This window comes from Anolis sagrei, chromosome 6 (assembly GCF_037176765.1).
Source record: "Anolis sagrei isolate rAnoSag1 chromosome 6, rAnoSag1.mat, whole genome shotgun sequence".
NCBI classification, from domain to species: domain Eukaryota; kingdom Metazoa; phylum Chordata; class Lepidosauria; order Squamata; family Dactyloidae; genus Anolis; species Anolis sagrei.
This window is the reverse complement of record NC_090026.1, coordinates 108443568-108453346: the sequence shown is the minus strand read 5'-3', so window position 1 is coordinate 108453346 and position 9779 is coordinate 108443568.

Sequence of the window (9779 nt, the reverse complement as noted above, 5' to 3'; positions counted from 1 at the left end):
GCTTCTGGTCAAAGGACATTTAGTTTAATGCCAAGATTTTTGTTGTTGTTTATTCGTTCAGTCACTTCAGACTCTTCCTGACCTCATGGACCAGCCCACGCCAGAATTCCCTGTCGGCCGTGGCCACCCCTAATAATAATAATAATAATAATAATAATAATAATAATAGTTACAGAAAAGGAACACATCAAATAATGAACATATCTATTAATAATAATAATAATGAAAAAACATGGCTGTGGCTCACAAATGGAACTTTGAAAAAGGAGACAGAGGGCCTGATTCCGGCAGCCCAAGAACAAGCCATTAGAACAAATGCCATCAAAGGGTTGTTGTAGGTTTTTCCGGGCTATATGGCCAAGTTCTGGAGGCAATTTTTCTCCTGACGTTTCGCCTGCATCTATGGCAAGCATCCTCAGAGGTAATGACCTCATTACCTCTGAGGATGCTTGCCATAGATGCAGGCGAAACGTCAGGAGAAAAATTGCCTCCAGAACATGGCCATATAGCCCGGAAAAACCTACAACAACCCAAAGGACTTTTGTCTGCTGGGGCTAGCTGTTAATGTTTCAGCTGATCACCTTGATTTGCATTCAATGGCTTGGAAGTGCCTGGGGGGAATCTTTTGTTGAGAGTGTTTTTATTTGCCTGTCAAAGCCAGGATTTAATAGTATGTTAGCTGGGTCCGGAAGCTCGGAGCATTACAGAGATGCCACATTGCTCCTTCGGGAGCGCTGTTTGCACAAGAGAAACTTAGCTAATGTAAGCCAGGCTGAAGACAGAAAATATAGAAGGAATATAAGAGTTCTTTAATGGTGAAACCCTAACCCTTACCCCTACCCTAGCCCTGAACTGTACCGTAAGCCTAAGCCTAACCCCTAACCCAAACCCTTAGCCTAAGATCCTGACGCTAACCAAAACCCTAAACCTTACCCTTACCCTAACCATAACCCTTACCCTAACTGTAACCCAAACCCTAAACCTTGCCCTAACCCAGGGGTCCACAAACTTTTTAAACAGATGGCCAGGTCACAGTCTCTCAAGGAGGGCCGGATTATCATTTGAAAAATATGAATGAATTCCTATGCACACTGCACATATCTTATTTGTAGTGCAAAAATACTTAAAATGCAATAATTAAAATGATGAACCATTTTAACAAATATAAACTTACTAGTATTTCAATGGGAAGTGTGGGCCTGCTTTTGGCTGATGAGATAGCATTGTTGTTGTTGTTGTTGTTGTGTGCTTTCAAGTCGTTTCAGACTTAGGTTGACCCTGAGCGAGGGCCGGGTAAATGACCTTGGAGGGCCATATCTGGCCCCCGGGCCTTAGTTTGAGGACCCCTGCCTAACCCATACCCTAAGCCAGTGGTTCTCAACTTGTGGGTCCCCAGGTGTTTTGGCCTACAACTCCCAGAAATCCCACCCAGTTTACCAGCTGTTAGGATTTCTGGGAGTTGAAGGGCAAAACATCTGGGGACCCACAAGTTGAGAACCACTGCCCTAGGCGTCCCCTCTTTTGTATCCTTCCTTCACTCTCCCTGCTCTCCACCCTGTCTCTTCTCTTATTCACAGCCCAGCATCTCCATAAAGCTCGGAGCTTCTGGACCCAGCTATCATACTATCACCCCAGCTCCTTCAGAGTCAAGCCAGTCACTTGAAAGATACCATCCATCCACCTTGCCCTTGGTCGGCCCCTCTTCCTTTTTCCTTCCATTTTCCCCAACATCATTATCTTCTCTAAACTTTCCTGTCTTCTCATGATGTGGCCAAAGTACTTCATCTTGGCCTCTAATATCCTTCCCTGCAATGAACACTCGGGCTTTATTTCATGAAGTATGGACTGGTTGGATTTTCTGGCGGTCCAAGGCACTCTCAGAATTTTCCTCCAACACCACAGTTCAAAAGCATCTATCTTCCTTTGCTCAGCCTTCCTTATGGACCAGCTCTCACATCCATAGGTTACTACACGGAATACCATTGCTTTTACTATGCGGATCTTCGTTGCCAGTGTGCTGTCTCTACTTTTCACTGTTTTATAAAGATTGGCCATTGTTCTCCTCCCAAGAAGTAAGTGTTTCCTGATTTCCTGGCTACAGTCTGCATCTGCAGTAATCTTTGCACCTAGAAATACAAAGTCTGTCACTGCCTCCACGTTTTCTCCCCCTATTTGCCAGTTATCAATGGTTGCCATAATCTCATTTTTTATGTTTAACTGCAACCTAGCTTTTGCACTTTCTTCTTTCACCTTGGTTAGAAAGCTCCTCAGCTCCTCCTCGCTTTCGGCCATCAAAGTGGTATCATCCGCATATCTAAGGTTGTTAATGTTTCTTCCTGCAATTGTAACTCCAGCCTTGGATTTGTCAAGCCCCGCACATGGCAGGATGTGTTCTGCATACAAATTGAATAGGTTGGGTGAGAGTATACAACCCTGCCATACGCCTTTCCCAACCTTGAACCAGTCTGTTGTTCCATGGTCAGTTCTTACTGTTGCTACTTGTTGCCAAGAATTTAACTTTGTGGGTTTTTATACATTATAACTGTGGCACACTGCATTAAACCACTGAGCTGTTGAACTTGCTGACCGAAAGGTTGCAGGTTCAAATCCGGGGAACGGCATGAGCTCCCACTATTAGCCCCAGCTTCTGCCAACCTAGCAGCTCAAAAACATGCAAATATGAGTAGATCAATAGGTACCACTCTGGCGGGAAGGTAATGGCACTCCGTGTAGTCATGCTGGCCACATGACCTTGGAGGTGTCTATGGACAACACCATCTCTTTGGCTTAGAAATTGAGATGAGCACGAACCCCCAGAGTTGGACACGCCTGGATTTAGTGTCGGGAAAACCTTTACCTTCTCAATTTGCTTCTGACTGGATAAATAAATACATGCCCATAATAATATGAGGGTCAGACACTAGCTAAAGCAGACACCTCAGGTACTTTGAAATGGGAGTGGGAGTCTTTCCAGGCCTGAGCAAACTTCAGCCCTCCGGGTGTTTTGGACTTTAACTCCCACATTTCCCAACAGATGCTAGGGTGTTAGAAATTGTGGGAGTTGAAGTCCAAAGCGCCAAGAGGGCCAAAGTTTGCCCAGACCTGGCTATAGTGTGAACTGAATCTAGAGAGCTATTCAGAGATGTAGGATCTCAGTTATCATTGCCACTGCAACAGCTGGCCCAACCCATAGGCATGTAAACTGGACCATCTATTTTGGAGAAACTAAACATCACCAGGATAAACTTTCTCCAGGGTCTATATTTCATACGCTGACTTTGTAATCAGGTGCATCAATTGGATGGCAGATTCATCATAACATATAGAATAATCCTGGGGTTCTGTAACCACAGCAGCCAAAATTACCTAAATATATAGCATCAATTTTGTCAATGGCATTTCATAGCAGATAACTCACTGAACACTGGTAAGTGTAATTGGAATCAATGTTAATACATCCTTTTGTAAAAAAAATAATAAAAAAGCAAGGAGGTTAAAAATAATATTTTAAATGAGAAGTGAGTTATGAAGATAACCATTGTGCTGGCCAAACCTATGTCTTCTCATGGAACAATTTAGCCCTACATTTTTTATATATATAGAAAAATGGCAATTGCATCATTCCCACTTGACATAAATCACTTGAGCACTAAGCATAGGTGCTAAGTTCAGTGGAAGTTGAAGGCACTCAGGAGATCAAATTATTAGACCCATCAATTGCTGTCTAATCTTGAGTCAAAGTTCATGAAAACTATGCAGTGAAAGAGGCCCAGCACTAAGTTTAATTAATGATTAAGTCTGATCGCTTCAGCACTCAGAGGGAGCATGCTGTTAATTATGGGTGTAATGATTTTATAGGATGTAGCAGGGGGTGGAGTGATTCTGCACTCTGCTTGCTACCGTTCCTGGAGAGACACTGATTGAACAAAACATGAAACAGAACAAGAATATAATTGCACGAGCTGGCAGGTATGAAACCAGCCAGCAGTCGGAATAATGTTATTTTAGTGCATGTTTAAGGAAATTAAATATGTATTGTATTGACTCTGATGCGGCTTATGTTACACATTAATGGCATTGTAAGGTTGGCTTCTTATTATTGCAATAATGGTATTGTATACCAGAGCTCCTTTGTTTGTAATCTGACATATTTTGAAAAAAAATATCAGAATTGCTATATCTTTGTAGGTCTGCACAGAAATGCCACCTTGAAGACTTTTTCCCCGAAATGCTTAACATGATTCTTAACTGATACAACCAAATTCAGAAAAGCACAAGGAGCAAGGAGACAGAGAGAGAATCGTTGTTGGATCTTCTAGGATCCGTACTTCTGGGCAGCAGTAGCAGCAGCAGGAAAAACAGCATGTGTGTGGGTAGGTGTCTGAAAGTGTAGGTGGTAAACGGCAAGTCTCTTCTCCATGCAGCAAGATGTATCTTTTTCCTGATTTAACTATATCTTGGCACAACCTAGTCGACAGGTTTCCAGGGCAAACTGGTCATCACACACATTTATATCAGCAGATGCTGAGGCATATCATTCTGCCAAAGTGGGTGATTCACAAGGAAGCCGGCGTCACTCTGTACAAACTGCTTTCAGCAGCAAAGTTTCTGAAGTATGCTCAACTTTGCATCCTTTCTGATTGTCATGTAATTAATATTTTCTCCTCCCTAGTAACACTAGTCTCTGATATATTCAGGCAGATGTCTTGTGTAGGATTGAAATGATGGGCCATTGAGTCTTCTGCATGCTGAGGTCCTCTCAGCCACTCTTCCAGCAGAAATGAGGATGGATTTTGGCTTACAAAAGTGAGTAAATGAAAACAAACAACCCCCACAGCTGAGGAGTGGCCAGGATGGGGAGCATTGCCAGAGAAATCCACAATCACAATGATTTATCTGGAAATGTTCAGTGTACAAAGTGCTTTACAATCCTTAACTAATCTGTAGTTCTTCCTTTTTTGTGTTTTTGCACAAGCTTTCTGACTGGATAGCATATTAGTTCAAATGTAAGAAAAATAGATCTTTAAATACAATTGAAACAAAAACAAAGTTTGTGATTGGCACATGCAAACTGTCTTCCTGCCAGGTGGTGGGAGTCCAATAGGAAGAGTGGCAGCAGCAAAGCAGAGCCAGGAACAGGATTAGAACATGGCAGGAAGCAGGTGTTTCATATGAACTGATCCGAAACAGAAAACTAGCTGAGGCCTGCAGCCATTTAGCTTTACAGAAAATCATGTTGCTCAGGCATTTCCTCCTTTGTGCTGAGTCATTCTGTCCAATAACAGAGGTACAGAATAAGGTAACACTCTCTGCATGTGTTTATTTGTGGGTACCAGCTATAGTCTTAAAAGCCAATGTAATCACAAAGTGTATAAACAATTAATGTAAGCCGCTTTGAGTCTCCTTCCTGGTTAAATCTGAGGTAGAAAAAAGGTGGTTGAACATTCTTTCCTATAGGTAGGGAACAGAGGAAGAGCTGGACCTTCCACACTTCTTAATTGATAGTTTGTGGTTGTTTTCCTTCCTTTAGATGTTTGTGTAGTAGTGATATGTTGGTTTCTGTCATGTTGGCTCATTGTAAATTGTCTTTTATATGTTTGTACACCGCCGCGAGTCGCCCCAGGGCTGAGAGCGGCGGTTAATAAATGCAGCAAATAAATAAATAAATAAATACATTCAAACCTTGGTCTCCAGAGTCATAGTTCAATGCTTGAACCATTACACAATACTGGCTCATTGCCCCCTCATGCCCAGGTAATTTACCTTCTTTATACCTTTGGAAGTATTCAACCTCCCCTGGTGCAGAAATCTTGGTATATAATTTCAATTTCCATTCATCAACCATGGAAAATATGAAACCTAAGCTGTATAGCAAGGATGAAGAACTCTCAAACCTCAAGATATTTTGTATTTCAAACCCCAGAGGTCCCAGCCAAGCATAGCCATAGCCAGTGGTTGTGGAAGCTGTAGTCCTATGCATCTGAAAGGCCAAAAGTCATCCACGCCAGCTGAACAGGCAGTTACAGTACTTGGAAACTTACATAAGAAAGCCTTTCTCAAATTTAAGCAGGTAGTTGATATTGGTTTCATTCCAGTGTCTTTGTTTGTGATGTGTCTTCTTTGAGTACACCATGGAAAAGAAATATGAAAACTCAGCCTTCTGCAAAGCAGTGCAACTAATTTGTTTATTAAATTATAAATATTATCTTTGTATGACTTTTGCCCCCGGTGGCTCAGTGGGTTAAAGCCCTGTGCCGGCAGGACTTAAGACCGACAGGTCACAGGTTCGAATCTGGGGAGAGGTGGATGAGCTCTCTCTATCAGCTCCAGCTCCTCATGCGGGGACATGAGAGAAGCCTCCCACAATGATGATAAAAACATCAGATTATCCAGGCATCCCCTGGGCAACGTCCCTGCAGACGGCCAATTCTCTCACACCAGGAGTCACTCCTGACACGACAAAAAAAAATCTTTGTAAAACAAACTTGTGCTTAAAGAAATCATTATTGCACTGCTCATTCTGTATCTAATAAAGATTTCCTATTTCTTTATCTGTGCTATTGCTGTAAAACATTTTTCTTTCTCCCTTTCACATGGTACTCGTTGGCATGTCCATTGTTGCCGTTGCCAAGGCAGAGGTGGGCAGCTGTGACTATCCAGATATTTTTGGACTGCAGCTTCCACTGTTCCTTATCTATGGATATATTAGTTATATGATGTAAGCAAAAAAGAAGACAGAAACAAAAAAACTTGTCTGGAGGCCATAGTTGGATTGCTGGTATAGTCTGAATTTTCCAGTACCTGGCTAATCATCATAGCAGCCAATAGATACCCTGTTTCCCCGAAAATAAGACATACTAAAAAAAAATAAGCCGTACCTGGATTTCTAAGCATTTGCGCATTATAAGTTATACCCTGAAAGTAAGACAAGGTGCTAGGTGTAGCTATGCAATGTACAAGGTCCCCAACAGGTCCCGGGTCGTTCTGTAAGTACTGCATGCTGAGGCATAGAGGGAGACACAGAAAATGAAACGTAAAAGTCTCCTCAGTGAAGCGACTCTCTGCTTTAGATATTGTGTCCTCAGGGGGAAGAAGAACAGCTGTGGTTGCAATTTTACTCAGCACTGTGGGTCTCTCTCCCCCAGCACCAACCAGCAGTCTGTGGATTTCTCTCTCTCTCCACAAACACCAGGACTGCTGTTGTTCTCCCGCACTGATCAGCAACAGTCTGTGGGTCTCTCTCACCCCACATAAACACCAGGGGATAGGGGAAAAGCTACAGCAAGCAATCTGCTACTGCTGGCTAACAGACTGATCTCTACTGAACCCAGAGAGATCATCCCATGAATGAAGATTGTTGTACCATACTTAATAAAAATAAGACATCCCCTGAAAATAAGCCATAGTGTGTCTTCTTGAGGAAAATAAATGTAAGACAGTGTCTTATTTTCGGGGAAACACGATATATCCCCAAACCTGAGAACTACCCAAAAGTGAAAGAGGTTCGTGTGAGATCAGTTGCATATTAGTACTATATATAATGAGATTCCCAAGATTTTATTCAGTCTTACATTGAGCCTTTTCCTGTGGCAGATGGGTAACAACTATTATAGAAAAACAAAACAAAAAGCCAACACCTTCAGTGGACTGGAAACAAGGCCAGGCTATTTTGGACTCATCCTTGTTTTCCACCAGATTTCAGCGAGACAAATCTTGGAATACAATGGGCAAAGAATCATTTGTCCCCAGCAGCTTCCCTGTAGGTTGTTTGAATGGATTTATCGCCCTGAACTGGGCCCAGGCCATCTGTTACATCCTTTAATTACAAATGCGGAAAGAAGTAATTCACAACTGCATCATAAAAAAAGTGAAATATAAATGATTTAAGGGCGAGGGTATGTCATGTTTCATGCACCAATCAGGACTAAATGGGCTCCTCTTCTCGACAGACCAATTTCCTTGCTAAAAGTATCCAGTTTCTTGTAACAAGGGAATCAGCCGAGAATCCTTCCCTCAGCAGCCAGCAATGTATTATGCTTCGCAGCATTTGTGATAAATGGTGAATGAGCAATAATAAAGTATTGCTTTCTAATTCTCCTTCTTCATTACACTATTACATGCTCTTTCAATAACATTTTTTTCCTTTTCTTTATGTGCGTGTTTTACCCAGAGCATGTTGTTGGAAAAGGGAGGTGCAAAATAGAAAGGAATAGTTATGGTTTAAGCCAACAATATTTTCAAGGCTACATTTTCAAAATTAATTTGAAAATATTTAATCAAATAGATGTTGCTTTATTTCAGTAATGATTTCAGATTCCCATTTTCAGGAAATCCCAGTCAGTCATGGGCATATGATCAATAACCACATTTATTGTCCTGGGGAAGCCACTATGAGTCATTCCTTTGGCCTCAAATGGCTTAAGCTCTTCCTCTTAGGTTTGTATTTTTCAGAGCCAGTTTTTTACCTGACAAATTTCCCTTCACCCAGAGTCTCCAAAGATTTAGATGCCTTTCAGATGATGAATACGGTCTTTTTATTCCAATTAGTTTGAGTAGCTAGAAATACAATAAGATAGGACAAGATAATCAGTGTAATTGGGTGGGGGAATTTGATTAACATAATGTTGCATAGATCTTGAAATTCAAGCTCCTGAAGCTTGGAGTCAGATAAGGCCCTTCAAAAAATAAGGAAAGAGCTTGTTGGAATTAGTATCCCTGGCAAATGGAGTAAATAAAGTACACTAGTTCTTTCCTGATTTATTATTTGCTTTCTGGACAATACTGGAGTACAGACCAGGAAAGTGACAGAATATTCCATGGCCCTTTGGTACAGCGCTGCCAAATTTGCAAACACCATTGAGAGTTGTTCAATGTATTGTTGAAAGCTTTCATGACTGAAATCACTGGATTGCTGTGAGTTTTTCAGCCTGTACAGTCATGTTCCAGCTGCATTCTCTCCTAATGTTTCACCTGCATCTATAGAAGGCATCTTCAGAGGTTGTTTTGGCAGTGAGGCAAGTGGAGTGTATATATACCTGTGGAATGTCCAGGGTGGGAGAAAGAACCCTTGTCTGTTTCAAGCAAGTGTGAGTGTTGCAATCGGCAAGCTTGAATTAGCATTTGAGTAGCCATGAAATTTGTAAAGTCAGTCAGTGAGAGTATCTGCATAAAGGTAGCCTGGCCTTTGTGGCCTGGAAGCATCCTCTGTTAGCCCTTGATTGCTTGTTGTCTAGTTTCCCTTATTATAATAATGCTGCTGAAACATTGCCATACAGCCCGAAAAAACTCACAGCAACCCAAACACCACTGAATTTGTGTGGTCTATATGATAGAAATGGGGGGGGGGGGGAGATCTAATTTTCTTTGGAAAAGAGTCATATAAACAACCCTGCCTTTTCTGCAGCCAAATCATGGCTCTGGGAGAGTTCCATGTGTGCGATTATGCTTGAAAGCAAGATGTGCATTTCATGTGCACCTTGTTTTCAAAGCACTCATACCACCAGCTGTGGTCTAAAAGTACTGTATCTGCAGTGTGATTGTGGAGAGATTATGACAAGGGTACATTCTGAAGGTGTGGTTCCCAGACCATGGATCATCTTGATTGCCCTTCTCTGGACATGTTCAAGTTTGTCAATATCTTTTTTGAATTGTGGTGCCTTAAATTGGAGACACTATTACAGATGAGCTTTGACAAAACCAGAATAGAATGGCACCACTACTTTCCTCAATGTGGACGTAATAGTCCTGTTGATGCAACCCAGAATTCTACTGGCTGCATA